Source organism: Podarcis gaigeae (genome assembly GCF_964106915.1).
Source record: "Podarcis gaigeae genome assembly, chromosome: 5".
In the NCBI taxonomy this organism is placed as follows: domain Eukaryota; kingdom Metazoa; phylum Chordata; class Lepidosauria; order Squamata; family Lacertidae; genus Podarcis; species Podarcis gaigeae.
The window spans coordinates 19634292-19651934 of record NC_139681.1 but is presented as its reverse complement, the minus strand read 5'-3'; the positions used below and the strand labels follow the sequence as shown (position 1 = coordinate 19651934).

At 42.4% G+C, this 17643-nt stretch overlaps 2 long non-coding RNA genes across 2 annotated transcripts; both read left to right on the top strand.

Moving 5' to 3' along the window:
• The first annotated feature begins 2542 nt into the window (after positions 1–2542).
• On the top strand, positions 2543–6807 carry LOC310845320. Its single transcript, XR_014564635.1, has 3 exons — positions 2543–2625; positions 3128–3297; positions 6173–6807. It is a non-coding gene; the product is annotated as an uncharacterized lncRNA (long non-coding RNA).
• Positions 6808–12416: 5609 nt separating this feature from the next.
• LOC310844404 lies at positions 12417–14403 on the top strand. Its single transcript, XR_014564087.1, has 3 exons — positions 12417–12618; positions 13590–13621; positions 13812–14403. It is a non-coding gene; the product is annotated as an uncharacterized lncRNA (long non-coding RNA).
• The last annotated feature ends 3240 nt before the right edge of the window (positions 14404–17643 follow it).

The window sequence follows — 17643 nt, the reverse complement described above, 5'->3', positions numbered from 1 at the left end:
CCGAGCTGAACCATTCCCAGCTTATATTAGAGAATGTTCTTCCCATACAAAAAGTTGCCTACATGCAGAAAATTTGGGAGAAGTCTCACAACTCTTCACTTTGAAAGCTACTTTTGTTTATTAAGTCTGTTCGGCCCCTCTTCAGGCAGGTGGCTTTGCGGGCTGGGATTCCAAGGTTCAATGTCGGATAGCATAAGTCTTTGATCGCAGCAGCAGCCTGAGCAGTAACTACCTAGAGCAGGGCTTCCCAAATTTGAGTCTCCAGCTGTTTGGGAACTACAATTCCCATCATCCCTGACCACTGTTCCTGCTAGCTAGGGATGGTGGGAGTTGTAATCCAAAAAAAGGCTGGAGACTCAAATTCGGGAAATGCAATACAGTGGGGGAATAGATATGCAAAAATGTGTATATTAGGCAAAATTGCATACAATGATGTGTTTATTGGGAGAAATTTGCACACACAAAAATGTGATGCATTTTCTTAAAGATGTATTTATTTATCTTTTAAATGCAAACTGATGTGGAAATGTCCAGAACTGAACTCAAGATTGGAAAACTGAAAAACTGAGAGAAACCAAAGTTGACAGTTTAGCCTGCCCCTACCCCACCAGGAATTATTGGCTAGTAAGTGAAGTCTCAGTGGACCAGAAGTGGATATGAGAGGTCATATCCTATGCTATGATAATGGCCACAACCTAAGTGGGAGCTGCTGTGGAATATGCGTAGGTGGCTTAACACCCGCTTCTGCTGGAAACGCATCAAAAGCCACCAGGCCATTGAATCTGCTTGAAAAGATGGAGGGAGGGATCATTTGCCAGCTTTGTTTAGCAGTCGCTTGATGCAATGAGCAGAGCATAGATCTGAGCTTGAAAGGTTTGTCTTCAAACAAAAAACGTTAGGATAAGGGCAACAAGTGCCACATACCAGTGATGGGATTTATTTGGAGGGCGTTTGAAAATTGCCTGGGGTTCACATTTCAATTGTGAGCCATCCCTTGAAACGTTTGATCCTTTTCTTCTCATCTCTACCTGCGCTTTGTGGGCTTCTAAAAGCACTTATTTTCCCCACTACACACGACTCTGTCTTTTCTTCTTCCCAGGAACAGCCAACACTGGCTGTTGCCTTCAGACTGGCTGATTTTCCATTGTCTGTTAAATAGATTTTTTTTTCCACCCACAAAGCTCTGGTTTCTGGCCAGTGTCCATTGATATGCATATTGCCTCAGTGTAGAATTGCACTTTGCTTCCAGCCAAGCAGATGTATACTCCCTTTCTCTCTCTTAAATTTCAAACTGCAGCCGAATTGCGGATGAAACAGCCATTGCAGATTGATTTCAGAGTCATTAACAAGCACAGAATGTCCATTTTCTTTTTTTTACCTTTAGTGTAATGCTTGCACCGAGGCAAGCCTATATTGAGGAGGGAATGGAATTTGCACTTCAAAAGAAATGCTCATATTATTTCTTGTCGCCAGAAAATTCAGACCCACCCAAATATTATGCATGTGGGACATGGCTCTTTGTTTTATTTTTTAAAAATTTGGGTTTGGGGGGGGGGTTTACATCAGTGTAGGGACCTCCATATGTTGTCGAACTCCAAATCCCATCAGCTCCAGCCAGTATGACCAATGGCCAAGGATGCTGGGATGTAGTCAAGTAGTCCACAAGTCCCTCCTCCCATGGTTTACATAAATTCCTTTCTCTAAACATTTTAATATGGTGATGGTAGGTATTAATTCAAGTCATTCTGCCACAAATTGGCATAGGTTTTGGGGCTATACAAGAAGCGAAACAAAGGCTAGTACAGTCGTCTTCTATGGCGATCACTCATAGCCGAGTAAGATTGTCTTCCATAAACACGGTTTTAAAAGTGAAGCAGTAAGTGACTTTGGAGGTCAATTCTGGATCCACACATCCTTCCACAGTGGGTACATAGGTTTCTGGGCAGGAGCTGATCATGGTGAGGGTTTGCCAAGCATGCCCTCCTCTTAGCGTGTTTCTCCCTTTTGTCCTGAATTCGAGCATCTGCAAAACCCATGACACCTATGGTAAAGGCTGTTCTCCAATTGGAGCGCTTGCAGGTCAGTGTTTCCCAGTTGTCTGTGTTGATACTACATATTTTAGATTTGCCTTGAGAGAGTCTTTGGACCTCTTTTGTTGGCAGTCAGCGTTACGCTTTCCATTTTTAAGTTCCAAATAGAGTGGTTGCTTTGGCAAATGATAATCAGGCATCCGAACAACATGACCAGTCCAACAAAGTTGATATTGAAGAATCATTGCTATGACAATGGTGATCTTTGCTTCTTTCAGTAAACTGGCATTAGTACAATGCCAGAAACATGGAGCCACCACCAAAAATGGCGGCCACTTGCCTTATTGTCTCTCTCCTCTGTAAAGTTTAGTACAATTTACCTTGTTTTGTGATACTCCAAATTTCTTTCCATTCCTGTGCCCCCACATCATAGGTTGTCAGGGTGTAGCCAGTGTCCTAACAATGGTAGGCTGTCATGATGCTATGACATCAGATACATGTCACAGAGATAACAGGAAGAGCAAGGCATGCAGCTGCCATTTTTGGGTGGATAACAGATGGCTCATTCAGAAGGATTGGGATTGCAAGGTTCAAGGTAGGATAGCATAAGCCTTTGGGTCTCCAGCTGTTTGGGGACTACAATTGCCATCATCCCTGACCACTGTTCTTGCTAGCTAGGGATGCTAGCTAGAGTTGTAGTCCAAAAAAAGAGGCTGGAGACCCAAGTTTGAGCAACCCTGGCCTACAGCCTGTGGCCCACAAAATATTGTTGGGACCTCAACTACCATCAACCCAACCTCGGACAGCCTGGCCAATAGCCAAGGATGATGGGAGTTGTAGTCCAGCAGCATCTAGAGTTACACTGGTTTCCTATCCATCCCTGATCTCGTGGGAAAAGTCTGCAGTCTTGCCACAATGGGACTCTATTTGTATTTTGGTCAGAAATATACGGATGATGTGGTTTGGGTTAGTGGGCAGTCAGCTCCCTGTTGAAAAGTTAGTTCTAACAGTAGTACTGAAATTACATTGTGGGCTCTGTTCTTTCCCCTTTCATTTGTTCTGCCTTCTTCTACCCACCCGCCCCTCTGCCACCACAGCAGTAAGGGTGAGCACCGCCTGCCACCAGGCCATTGTTTCATCTCATTCCACCTTCGGGGAAGCCTTGAACTATTTCCTCTTTCTTGGTTCAGAGAGGTTCGCTATAAAACCTAAAACTCGTTGCCAGCAGAAGAAAGATGTGGCTGTCAAGGCACTTTGAAGCCAGGAGGTGAGAATTTAACAGTGCCTACAAACTGTGGAGATTGGCCGTTTAGAAACAGATCAAAAGAGATGGATGACAGACAGATGATTTAACTACTCCATCTACTGGCAAATGGCTAAATGGAGCCTGCACAGATACAGAGAGGGTGGTTGCTTGCTGCTTGCAGGGCCCATTGACTGAAGACACTTACTTCACAGTGTCCTCACAGCCACCCTCTTCCCTTCTCCTCCCCGCAATGGACTGATTGTTCATGTTTTGACGTGTTCCATTTAGGCAGCACAAGTTAAAGCTGAGCTGTGAATAATGGATGGGCCAAATAACCCAAGGGAACAGCGCATTTTCCCAGTTACCTTGTATACAAATCTGAACCCTGTTTGACTCCATCTGCAATGAAGCTACGTAGCTTCTTCAAACTTCATTCTCTTCCTTATTCTCAATTTAGCTTCTCTGGAGATGAGAGCTCCGTTTACAAGAATTACACAGAGGTCCAAAATCAATATGGTTGCACTTTCAAGTCTCCCAGTAGCTTTGTCTCAGTAGCTATGTGCAGGTCAACTTGGCCTCTCATTTGGTGCAGTTGCCACTGTTGCTGTGTTGTGCTTGGGCCTGTTTCTTTTAATAATAATAATAATAATAATACCCTTATTGTCATTGTACAACCTGCGTACAATGAAATTAAACAAGCCTCCCCCTCCCAACAAAAACCCACTCGATCTCTTATCGAACAACACATCACCTCGCAAGTCAATTTCACTGTTATTTTTCGTTCAACAGCCTAACAGCCCACAGATAGAAGCTATTTTTTAGCCTGTTGGTACTGATTCTACTTCTATATCTCCTGGCCGAGAGTATGGAGTTTTGAGTATGGAGTTTTGCTGTTACAAAATCGGAGAGCTTTTGCTATTGAAGAACTGGACTGACCAACTGACCCCCCCCCCCCAATTTCTGTTATATTTCCCAAACTACCAGTGAGGACCACAGGTCTTTTTTCCCCTGAAACAGAATTAGCCAAACACTTCACCCTCATTGCTGAAATAGTGGGCCTTTACATAGTGGAATAATTTATTTTAAAAAATATATTATCATTACTGTTATTTGTATGCCACCTTTCAAGGAGAAATACCAAGATGGTTCATAAATAAACAAAAGCCAACAGGAAATGAATGAGCCACATTTAGAGGAGGAATCCACTTCCTGTTGCTCTGTATGAGTAATTGATCTAGATATGTTTCTCGATTGGGAGGAGGCCAGCTCAGAGCAGTAACCCATTCAACATACCTTGCCAAAAGTAGGCTATACATCTGCATCAGGAGTGGCTGAATGATCCATCTGCACCCATGCAAAGAGACAGAATGAATCTGCCTCCCCAAAGAGCCAGACTGGAAGGAAGAAAATCGAGAGCTGTACATCATGCAGAGACACAGTGGCAACCTCCTTTGTGGGTGAGCATTTGGGGCTCGCTGTATTTCTTTTCCATGGCACCCTAAATGCTCTCTTACGGCACCACAACATACTCTATCACACAGTTTGGGAACGAATGCTTTGCATTCAAAATGCTCAGACTGGGGGCTGTGATCCAGAAACAACATTCATACCTGCCTTGAAGTTTTTTCAAAGAGCAACAACAAAAATGAAATCCCATCAGGATCAATTCACACTTGTTTATAAGAGATTCAAGGAAAGTCTATAAACCTTTGACTTCTGGCTCCGTGGTCGTTGTTTAGGGAAACTATATGTCAAAAATCCTCTCCAAGTTGAGTTATAAAGCCACGTGCATGGTGAATACCCTTGGTCTCAAGTGGGGCTAGCCTACTTCTGTATTCTCAAGGGCTGTTTTATTCTCTTGACAGAGGTCATGGAGCCAGAATTGCTTTGTTTGTTTTGCTGCATGACTCTGCCTGCCTTGTGACTGCCAGGCTCCATAATAAACTCAACACTGTCTAGCAGTACTGGAGCTCTCAGGCAAGGAACTACATACAGATGTTTGTATTTACATAGAATCGTAGAATTGTAGAGTTACAAGGGACTCTACAAGGGAGTCATCTAGTCCAACCCCCTGCAATGCAGGAATCTCAGCTAAGGCATCCATGAGAGATGGCCACCCAAACTCCAAGGAAGGAGAGTCCACAACCTCCCGAGGGAGACCATTCCTCTGTTGAACAGCTCTTACTGTTAGAAAGCTTTCCCTGATGTTCAGTCGGAATCTCCTTTCTTGTAATGTGGAGCCATTGGTTTGACTCCAACCCTCCAGAGCAGGAGAAAACAAGCTTGCTCCATCTTCCATGTGACATATTTGAAGATGGATGTCACATGCGACATGCATGCGACATACAGCACTGTCACATCAAAGTGGGGAATCCTTCTTTGTGGAAAACATGTATTTTCCTTATCAGTGGTTAGCAAACTGTAATGGTTATAGGGGTTGCTCGTGCGTAAGTTGCCACCACTCCTGGCTAGGTTACCTGGTTGAACCCTTTCTGTCTGGACAGCCCTTCACATCGTGGCTGTTTCAGTCACTGGCAGAATCTGTCAGTGGGCGTTTCTTGAACTTCTTCCAGCAAATAAGTTCTTTGACGCCGAGTCTCCTCCTACTCTCCCTGTGCGGAAGTCTTCTGCGCAGGGAGGGTGTGGGCAGCGGAGCACCCGTGCTCTCTCCGCTGGTCTCCGGTGAAGAGTCCTGGAGCCTCCTCTCCAATTCCCCCATCTGCCCCCCTTCTCCACTGGTGTTACGCTGATTTCCTTCCCCAGCAGATGGGCTGCTTCTCTGCCTGCTGGGACCCTCTCCGGCATCCCTCTGGAGCCTTCCCTCCGCCTCTGGCTCCGATGGCAGTTCCCTGACACAAACATTTGATCACACCCCAAATTTAATTGTTGTACCTAGAAACATAGGAAGCTGCTTTTACTTAATTCAACCATTGGCCCATCCAGCTAGAACTACCCACTCTGACTGGCAGTGACTGCCTGGAGATGCTGGGAATTGAACTCAGGACATTCTGCATGCAACATTGATGCTCTACCACTGAGCTTTGGCCCTTCCCAAAGTAAAAACTTGGAGGCACGATCCATTCTTCCAGCTGGCAGTTTGCCATCCATTAAACATTTCCCTAGATCCTGGATTGTAAGGTAATTAAATTTTTTGGGGAAATGATATATAACAAATTGAAGAAAATGTTCCATTTAACATTTGTTAAAAAACCTGAAGCATTTTTATTAGGGACTGTAGGGAAAGATCTGCCAAAAAAGCTGAAAAACATCTTCATGTATGCGACAACAGCCGCGAGAGTTTTAGTAGCACAAGGATGGAAGACTGAAGAAACCCCAACTAAAGAATCATGACAAGAAAAATTGATGGACTATGCAGAACTGGCAAAACTGACATACAAAATACGGGACAAGGATAACTGTGACTTTAAAAATGAATGGGAACCCTTTACAAAGTATTTGAAGACGCAACAAAGCGAACTGGACTCTTTGGCTGGTTTTGAATAAACATTCACAAACTTTTTATTGATAATTATTACTTAAATAGTTTGAGGATCTATACAACTATGTAACATGCAGAAAACAGGATTTTTAGAGAAATCAAAGACTGGAACTGAGGGAAGTTGGGGGTGGGGGTAGGTGGGTTCTGTGGGGGAGGGAGGGAGGGAAAAAGGGGAAAATAAGGATGATATGTTTCTAGATAATATGTTTTGTTTTAATTTTGAATTAAAAGGTAATTTTAAAAAACAACCATTTCCCTAGATCCTAAAGTAAATATAATATAAAATTACCAAAGAGTCTTGTGGCACCTTACAGACTTACATGTTTATTAATAATTTTTAATCTTTAAGATGACACGCCCCCTGCTTTTGCTTCAAAAGACTAACACAGCTACTTCTCTGGAAATAATACAAATTGTAGTTCTATGAGCAATTTCCCCCCCAAACTTTCTTTTCCATTTTTGAATAGCAGTATCCAAAGACACCCATACTTAAATTACACAGTTTTCATAATTCACTACCGAAAGACTGAAAATATATGCCGTCAAATGTCATTGTCAGCTGAACTACCTTAAAAAAAAGAGAGAAAGTGCCTTCTTGAGATTTCTGTCAGCCCCTGGAGTATTTCTGATATTCAGCCTTTGTTTGTTTTCGTCAATACATCATTGTCTAAAATTTGTAATTCTCTAGCTCACAGCTAGAAAAATCCCCAGTTGCCAGGGTACTGTTTGAAAACAAGAGCATCTTAATTCTTTTCTTTTCATATCAGGAAATCTCTGCTATTACAGATTATTTATTCATGATGGTCTCTCACCTTTTCTGCATTTTATAAATGTTTCGGGTGATATGGAACGTGGGGAATAGTTTAAGCCTAAGAAGGAGGTTCATTTGGCAGGAATCCCACTTTTGAAAAGAAGCCCTTTCCCCCATTTCAGCTTCTGGAAACCTCCCAATTTTACTGTATGCCTGGATCTTTAAAAATAAAAACAGGAAAACTCTCAAGTATCCAGCAGGTCCCAATCCATGGGTGGAAGTTGAGGGAGTGTGTGAAAATTAGCATCCTATAGTGTCACTCTCATTGCCAGTTGGAACATGATTTGAGACTAAGGGTTTCATCCACCAATAATAACATGCATCTATGATATCTTCCAAGTGGGGTTTATGCTGTTGAGATGTGGTCCAATTATAAATACATTGCTTTTGAGTATGGAAGTCCCATGATTAATAGCCAAGTGAAAATGTGAATGCAGCGAGACACGTTTTCTTAGCATTCTGCTGTACTATTGAGTCTTCCTCTTTTTTAAGAGCTACTATCATTTTTGCTGTGAGGTCTCCAGTGCCTATGAAGTTGCAATAAAATAATAATCATATCAAGCTTTTCTCAGGATGCAAATTAAAACAGAGCCAAAACCTGGGATGAGTTTCGCATCCATCCATCCACCCCATTTCTTGGGAACTACTTGCAAGTTTATGTCCTTGGGGGAATTTCTGGTTTGTTTTGTTTTTAAGTACAGGTATTGAAGTGCTTCAACAAACAATAATGGGGCTGGGTCAGAGAGCATGGGCAACGCTGCTTCCTTTGTCCTCCAAGATACCACCATCAAATCTAATTGGCTACATAGGTCTATGATGTCATCACATCTACATAATTCCAGACCTGCTGAGTTAATGCAGTGAAGGCCTTTTATGAAAAAAACAAGGCAATGGGAATAACCTTGTGAAGTGAAAGGACATGAAAGAAGGATTTATATCTAGATGTTAGGATAGAGAGGATAAAGAAAACAGAAAAACAGTAAGACAGAATGAGAGATAAAGGAGGTGCTGTGGGATTGGTGGAAGTCAATGTCTTGTTGTTGTTTTAGTGTTTATAATATTAACTTGTAAGATATGGATTTGTTTGTTTTGTTTTGTTTGTTTGTTTGGTCTTTTTAGTTTTTGTGTGTTGTGTATTGTTATCTTTTGATATCTTGTGTGTTTTTGTTGTTGTGTGGAAAATACTAATAAAATTCATTATTAAAAAAAAATAAGGCAATGAAGCAGCAGCATTTTGGAGAACAATGTGAACATTTCACTCACTCTCTCTCACACACACACAAAATCATAGAAGGCAGGGGAGTGCATCTTCTTGCATCCTTCAAAAGGCAACTTTCCCCTAAAAATGCTGACTTCTAAAAAAAAATACAGTACAGCACTAATGAAGATGCAGTGATGGGAAAAGTGTTATATATTGAACTTTGGGCATGCGGTTGTTAAAGGCACCAGACCCTACCTATAAAAGAAACTGTTTCCCCCAACTTTGTCTCCACTTTTCTTTCATCTCTATCCCATCACAAGCACAGTGAATTTTCAAATCAAGGGAATCCCTAGAGCTAAAACTACCACATTTATTCTTGTTTTTTTACCTAAGGCAAAGAAGATGCTCAAGTATCAGCTCCGATTTGCATCACATTTAGACAAAGTCTTAAAAAACATGCACTTAAATACACTCAAATCAAGTAATCCAAATTTAGAACATCCCAGGGTTCAACTTAGGGACAATTCACACATTACGTTTTTTGTATCCACCTAAGGGCAAAACGAGACATTCAGCTGCAAATCTGAGATTGCTGTGCCCATGTTTACCTCATATGCGCAAAGAGAGAGGGGGGACATTTGTGGAGGGTGGAAGGTCCCTCGATTCCCACACACACACCTTTGGACTATCAGTCCCCATCCAGCCCCCAGATATTTTCCATCTAGTCTGCCTCCCAGTCCCAGTTTTCCTGGTCCTAAGGCCCAGATAGATTGGCTTGGGTGGGGAGAGTTCCATTTTGCACCCAGGCCTGAGGTTCCACATCCTCGGGTTACATACGCTTCAGGTTACAGACGCTTCAGGTTACAGACTCAGCTAACCCAGAAATAGTATCTCGGGTTAAGAACTTTGCTTCAGGATGAGAACAGAAATCGTGCTCCGGCAGCGCGGCAGCAGCAGGAGGCCCCATTAGCTAAAGTGGTGCTTCAGGTTAAGAACAGTTTCAGGTTAAGAACGGACCTCCAGAACAAATTAAGTACTTATCCCGAGGTACCACTGTACAGGTCCTTCAGACCACTGGCAAATTGCAAGTAGGGGTTTTAAGAGGATTCTGATGGAAATGGGAACAGAAATGGCGGGTGTTTCAGTCTCCAATGATAGGCAATTGATTACAACCTCCTTCCCTTCTGCAGCACTGTGTTTCCTTTGCATTGAAATGAATGGGGTAAATGGAAAGAAGCAGAAGACCCAGCAAAGGAAGAATGTCTACAAAAACTTACGGAATATGCAGAAATGGCGACACTTACCAGAAGAATATGAAATCAGGATAACAAACTTTTTATAAAAGAATGGAAATGCTTTATTGAATATTTACAGTTAAACTGCAAACAGATAAAAACAATGGCAGGATTATCGTAATAACCTGCAAGTTCATAAGGGTATAAGTTTAAAGTAAATAATTAAATGAATTTGGATATGCAGAATAGATATCAAAAAAATTAATTTAAGGAACCTCAGAAAGAGGGGGAAGGAAGTCAAACAGGGAGAGGGAGATAAATAACGTAGTTTGGGGCAGAGGATAAAGTGCAGCAGATAGAAAAAGGAAGCACGAACCACTGTGCTTCTCTTGCAAAACAACGTCCAAGATATTAAGGCGCCCATTTCATGCACCTGCCCAGGCTATGTCCAGGGCAAGTGCCCATTGCCCATCCATCGCTACAGTGCTGTTGGCTCTGAAATAATGGCATATATTGCAAGAGGAGTGTCGACAAAAGGCGACAAGCTCTGAAATAATAGTGCTGCAGCAGATATTGCATTATAAAACATGTGTCACATTTTCCCGTGCTCACAGTAAGATTTCAAATATTTATAAAGCTTCACCTTTCCCCAGAAGCTTTCTTGCTGCAGACCTGAGTTCATATGTAGGTGAATCATCTCGCTACAGCTAAGCCACAGTGCATGGGCGTTTCATTGTTCTACAAGAAAATGGGTGGTGGAGAAGATAAAACGGTCTTGGAGGAAAGAACCAACCAATAACCACTCCCCATTCCACTTTGAACAGGAGTAAAACCCTAACAAGTGGGCACTTGTGATAAAGACCCTTTTATCCAGCTGGGAAAACCTGTCGGAACAAAAATGTCTTCAACTGTTTCCGGAAAGTGGAGGTGAAACCACAATTGTTTGTCTGAGGGGGATGCTGTCATGGAAGCTTGCAGACAAAAGTGGTGAGGGTCAATACAGCTAAATGGATTAAACAACAGTGTATCCCAATGAGTCTGAAAATAAGCGTGAGGAAAGATGAGGGAAATTGTGCCACACACACACATACACACACACAAAAGCTGAGGGACCCCTGAGAAGCATTTAATTGGAAATGTTCAGCAAGTTTAGGGGTTGTTTTGGGTACGGGGTGTTATTTGTTCAGATGCACAAAATATGGTGATTTTGAGCTGAATAGAAAAAAGAAGAAAATATTCAATAGAAACCTAGTCAAGACGACTCATCTTGGACAGCAAAGTATTTCTTTCATTGTAGCTTCCCACCCTTTATTTTTAATAGACTAAATCCCCCCTCTCCTTATTTCTCCAATGTCACATCAAGGTCTGAGCATGTTCTTTCCCTGCGTGATGAACACAATATTTGTCAGGGAGCCATAATCTAGCATTCTGAAATGGCAAAGAGAAATACACAACCCTTTTCCACTTGGCTGCATGTATTCCTTTCAGCTTTGCTCTGGAAGGGAGAGAGAAAAGAATTCATTTCTTATGTCAATCTTAGTTTTCCATCTCTCTCTGCAAGCGAATGCTCTTGCACACAGCCCCAACAATGAATGCCCCACCAGAGATTTCACCTGAGACGAACAACTCACTCCCCGCCCCAAATGAGCTTTTTCTTCCCTTGGGTCTTCTCCTCCCCCCACCACAGACATGAATCCCAGCTCAAGATGTATTTACTTTTTGTGTGCTGGTTTTATACTGCTATAGAGATCTCAAAGGAGAAAGTCAATACTAGATTAAAGATGTGTTGAATCATACGCTGGGTTTACTCATCAGCACCCTGTTTGCTACACACACACACACACACACACACACACACACAATCATACAGACATGGAGGCAAGCAGCCTTGAAATCCCCCATTCACCTATTGTATAAGCATAGGAATTCTCCTCTCTTCATTGTGGGGGGATTAATCTTCTTCAATAATGTGTTCTCCTTGCTTTCTCTGTCAAGCTATAAATGGGAGATAAACCATTTGGAAGCTGAGGAGAGGTGCCTTTAGGGAATCTGTGACCTCTGTCCTAAGCGAGAGACGGATTTAGGGGAGAAGGACTGGTTTGTTCGCACTGGGTACAGAGCCCCGGGGGTGCTGTAGAAGGTGAGAGGTGGGGGGCACCAAATATTAGCACCACACAGGGTGCCACTGAAATTTGAGACCCGAATGTCCGCCATTAAAACCAGCCTTGTCCGCATCCCCTTTAAGGCAGCCGTTGGTGCCTTTGTGACCTCAGCTTGCTGTTACCCCTATCCCCATTCTCAACTCAGGCAGGGTATATGTCCAGCTCAGAACTCAGAAGCAAGCCAGGTTAGAGTTGTGTGCTTGAAGAGAAGGTTTGTATACTGTATACCCGATGGGTGTGTTGCATCACAATCCCCTGTGGATTCCTGTTGCTAAGGGCTAGGCTATTAGGTGGTGGGTGGTGGTGGTTGAGGCCCAGAAGAGAGAGAGGCCAAGCATTATGCCGTTCACTTATGAAAGACCATCTCCTTCGCTAGCGTCTTGCCAAATGCAAGGTGGTTCTTTTAATGAGATTCAGAAGCAATACAAACACAAGTGAGTAAGAAGATTAAAGATTTTATTCTAAACAGCAAGCATTATATAAATTGCCAAGCAAGCACCTCCATCTGCCACTGGGAAGTCCTCAAGAAGTGGTGAAGTGACCCTGAGGTAGTCTCAGGTTGCACGAGCTTCTGAGAGCTATGCCCCAAAACCATTTGATTTATAGAGAGCTAAATTATTAGCCTACGTGCCTTGCCCAACTACCTAGTGCAGATTATTAATTAGCTAGCCCCTCTTCCAATACTGCACGTTCCTCCAAACAATGTCTAACATCAAAGAAGGTCAGAAGGTGCCCTGCATTATCACTTCTTCCTTCCACCAGATTATACATTAAAGGCTGCTCTCAGCCATCAAAGAGTAGAACAAGAGATAGAGGGGAAATAAACAGAAGCAGTAAGAGCTGACCATGTCTGGTCATCACTTATCTCCTCGAAATACAATTGTCTTCCAGATAGATTGCCCCTACAACTAGACCCTCTCAGACATTTAGATCCTCACTGGGTCCCTCTTGCCAGTTCCATTACCCTCAAGAGTGGAAGCCCCTCAGCTGTGGAATTTCCTTCCCACAGAAGAAGAAAAAGAAGAGGAAGAGTTTGGATTTGATATCCCACTTTATCACTACCTTAAGGAGTCTCAAAGTGGCTAACATTCTCCTTTCCTTTCCTCCCCCACAACAAACACTCTGTGAGGTGAGTGGGGCTGAGAGACTTCAGAGAAGTATGACTAGCCCATGGTCACCCAGCAGCTGCATGTGGAGGAGTGGAGACACGAACCCGGTTCACCAGATTACAAGTCTACCGCTCTTAACCACTACACCACACTGGCTCTCCCTCAGAGATGTGTGTGGCATCTCTCTCTCTCTCTCTCTCTCTCTCTCTCTCTCTCTCACACACACACACACACACACCCTATTTTCCTGATTATGAATCATTTTATTTTATTTTTATTTTTATTTTATTTTTCAGATTGTAAGCTGCCCTGGAACTTATGGTGCAAGGTAATAAGAAATCCAAAGAATATATATATTTCAGTGGTCTTACATGGGAGAAAATAACGAGTGCAGTTGGGTACACCTCTGGAATGGGAGCTAAGCTACTTCTGGCCTCTTGGCAGCATCCCGGGTAGCCTCTTGAAGACGAAGGCTATCTCCATGGTCTCATCATTGTGTTTATGTTTTCCCCTGGTAGTGCTGCAGCAAGAGGCAATGTTTCAAACTGGAAGAGAGGGAAGGAGAAAGAGAGAGAGAGGGAGAGAGATGTCAATGCAGATGCTTGTCCATTTTAACACTACATTGTGCGGGTCTGCAAAAATACCTGGACCACATCATACCTTTACTCTGGTAAGCGATTAGAGATGCACCTGCTACAACCCTCCATAAACATTTCCCCTTGATTTTCTTTGCTCTCTTCTGCCTCTCTGAAACTGGTATCAATTTTTTTTTGTTATGCCGCTTCCAAAATCCATTATATTGAACCATCTGTGAATAACAAGTACAGGATGACCCACTTCTGCTGTATAGCCGTTCTGCTAATTATCTACAAAAATATGGATGGGTCGCCTGCTGTTGAAATTGTTATCAGGCACCAGAAGGTAATTCTCAGTAGTAAGGAGGAAATGGTTGGGAGACATTAAAGAGCCAGCTACTTGAAAACATCGCCGGGTACTTCGTCTTTCAGCAGAGTCTAAAAGGATGCTTGTAACTATGCAAAAGGAGAAGCAGACCCGTGGGCTTGTTGCACTGATGGCTTCATTTTGGAACCTCTACCCTGCCAAAGACAAACACCCAAAGCAAACTTCCCCACACAAACTGTGGTAATTGAACAATGTTGGTTACCTAAACATGATTCATGTGCAAGTTACATTTAGCTGCTAGGTGAGAAACAATGTGACCCCCCCCTTTCTGTCCTTTATATTTCATAGTATCATAGAATTGTAGAGTTGGAAGAGTCATCTAGTCCAACCCCCTGCAATGCAGAAATCTTTTGCCCAATGTAGGACTCAAACCCAGGACCCTGAAATTAAGAGTCTCATGCTCTACCAACTGAGCTAGAACCTATTCCAAAATGTAGCAGTGCCATTAATATAACACTGGCATAATATGTAGCAGAAAGGTTATTGAGCTACACCTGAAACAATTTCACTTCAGAGATTTCCTTTGAAAATTTGGATACCAAATGTTCTTGTGCAGATTCCTGCATTGAAGGAATTCGATTTGAAATAGTCTGAACGACTGTGCGTCAACATCTGGTATCCTTATCATGGACTCTGAACATGTTTGTATTTGTATTTTTTCCTTTATTTTCACAGTGGGACCTCGGTTTTAAGGTAATCCATTCTGGAAGATTGTTCGAGTTCTGAAATGTTCAAAAACTGAAAACTCAATACGGAAGCCTCAAAACGAAAAATTCAATACAGAAAACTCAATACAGAAACTGTGTGGCATGTTCGACTTCTGATACTTTTTTGAAAACTGAAGCATATACTTCTGGGTTTATGCCGTTCAAAAACCGAAATTTTCATCAATGGAGATATTCAAAAACAGGTATTTTGTTTTCTTTATTTTCCCTATAATTTTATCTCTTTGTCATTATTATTTAATATTATTCTTTAAAATACCCCATGATATTTGAGTACCTGATATCGGATAGTATTTTACAGTTGGCAAGAAATGGTACTAGTATCTGACAGCATTTGATAGATGATATTTGCTTGGTACCCAACTATATATGGGAACTGGTATTTAATGACATTTAGTGGTTGACAGCATTTGATGATTGGCAGGAAGAAGTATTTAATATTTGAAAAATGAACATGGAATGGTATTAGTATCAGGCAGGAGTTGATAACACACAATGGTATTTAGTATTTGACAGCTTCTGGGACCTCAAGCTTGATGCTGCAAAAACAGATATCAAAGCACTCAAAGTTTTGTTAAAATTTCATATTCTAAATGTGAATCTGAACAATGAATTCAAAATTTCACATTCAGTTGCACATGCTAGAAAGTTTTGGATATCTGTGAATATTGATTTCTGCTCTGTTAGAGCAGAAACAACAGGCTTCAAATCGCTTTGTAACTCGGTGGATGACCTTGAGCCAACCACCATGTTTCAGTCTAACCTGACTCCCAGGGTCACTGTGTGGATGAACTGGAAATAAGGCATGGCGGTTCTGTTAGCTCTTTATAGGAAGGGTAGACAACAATTGTGATAAAGAGATTCTGTGTGCATACTACTGACATACAAGGCATGACCCTAAGGCTGTGTACATATGACCTTTGTATTCTAGAATTCTTCCAGTGGAAGACTGTGTACTTGTTTTTTCTATCCTGTCCACACACAATCTAGATCCCAGCATATTTTTTGCCCCTGAAAAGCAGTTCTTGAGAAACCAGCTCCGTTCTAAAAATAAAAGCTCGTTGCAGATTGATTCTACATTACCCCACAGTGTGTCTATTTGAAAACAGATGCAAGCAGTCCCAGAAATGAGCAATGTATTCACATGTGCCCAATGGTGTTGTGGGTGGGTGTATATTAAGGTCGCAATCATCGCTTCCTTTTTCATTCACCCAAGGCATGTGCAGGGAGGAAAAGGCATGGATAACACAACCAAGGGGAGGGTTTCAAATGCATATCAAGTCACCGCACCCACCTTTGCCAATGAGCAGGATCTAGAATCAATCTAGATTGAAAGCCGCATGTTGAGGACAAGCACAGATGGGAAAAGCTACCTTTTTGTGCTGCAAGCGGCCAAGTGCGTATGCAGCCTAAATTAATCTAACCGGCTTCCACTAAAGAGAGAGCGTACCCGTGAGCAAGCGAGAAAGATAAATGGAATTTAACTAAGGCAAAAAAATGGAAGAGAATGTGGAGGGGTGCTATTTAGATGAATTACCTGAAGGAATGTCAAAGGAAGTTCAAATAAAAGGAACTTATAGAAGAGCAGCAAAATTTCTCTATCGTGTGTGTGTGTATGTGTGTTTGTGTCACACGTGTCATATCTGCAGACATTACTTAGAGCAAACTCTGATGCACAGTTTGAGCGTCAGAATGGTCCTGCTACGCAAAGAGAGTTCTCAAATAGCAACTGAGAGTGTCCAACTGAGAGTTGTCCCTTCAATCCTTCGCTGAGTATGCAGACATCTGAGGAGGTGACATTTGTGTTGGGGGTCCTGCTGCTAAACCTGGTGACAGCAATGCTGCCTCCCTTCATTTTGGTGCAGGTGAGGAAAGCAAAAAGGGCACCTGTTAATGTCTGGGAGTGCAAGTCACTGTTTCCACTAACACACAAAAACAGGATGAAGGAATCACAGAACTGTAGAGCTGGAAGGGAAAATGGGGTCATCTAGTCCAGCCACTTGCAATGCAAGAATCTTTTGCTCAGGGGTGCAGTATTGAATAAAATATTGTGTGTGAGGGGGTGTTCAAGTAATCAATCACATGATGGAGTGCACGCTCACCATTTGAATGGCAATGCCCATCCACCAGGGTAGCAGCCCCCTCAAAAAAACTATATGGGGGCTGGAGAGGCCCTAACCCCTAGCTGTTGACTCCTATGCTTTTGCTCAAGCCCACAACCCTGAGATTAAACAAGCTGAAGGATTTTTTTCCCCTGAGGGGGTTAGTCCAGCTTTTTTAGCTGTGCGCCAGTCCACCGTCCCTCAGACCATGTGGTGGGCATTTTGAAGGGGGAAAAATGAACGAATTCCTATGCCCCACAAATTAACCCAGAGATTCATTTTAAATAAAAGCACACATTCTACTCATGTAAAAACACCAGACAGGCCCCACAAATAACCCAGAGGTGCATTTTAAATAAAAGGACACATTCTGCTCATGTAAAAACACCAGGCAGACCCCACAAATAACCCAGAGGTGCATTTTAAATAAAAGGACACATTCTGCTCATGTAAAAACACCAGGCAGACCCCACAAATAACCCAGAGATGCATTTTAAATAAAAGGACACATTCTACTCATGTAAAAACATGCTGATTTCCAGACCGTCAGTGGGCCAGGT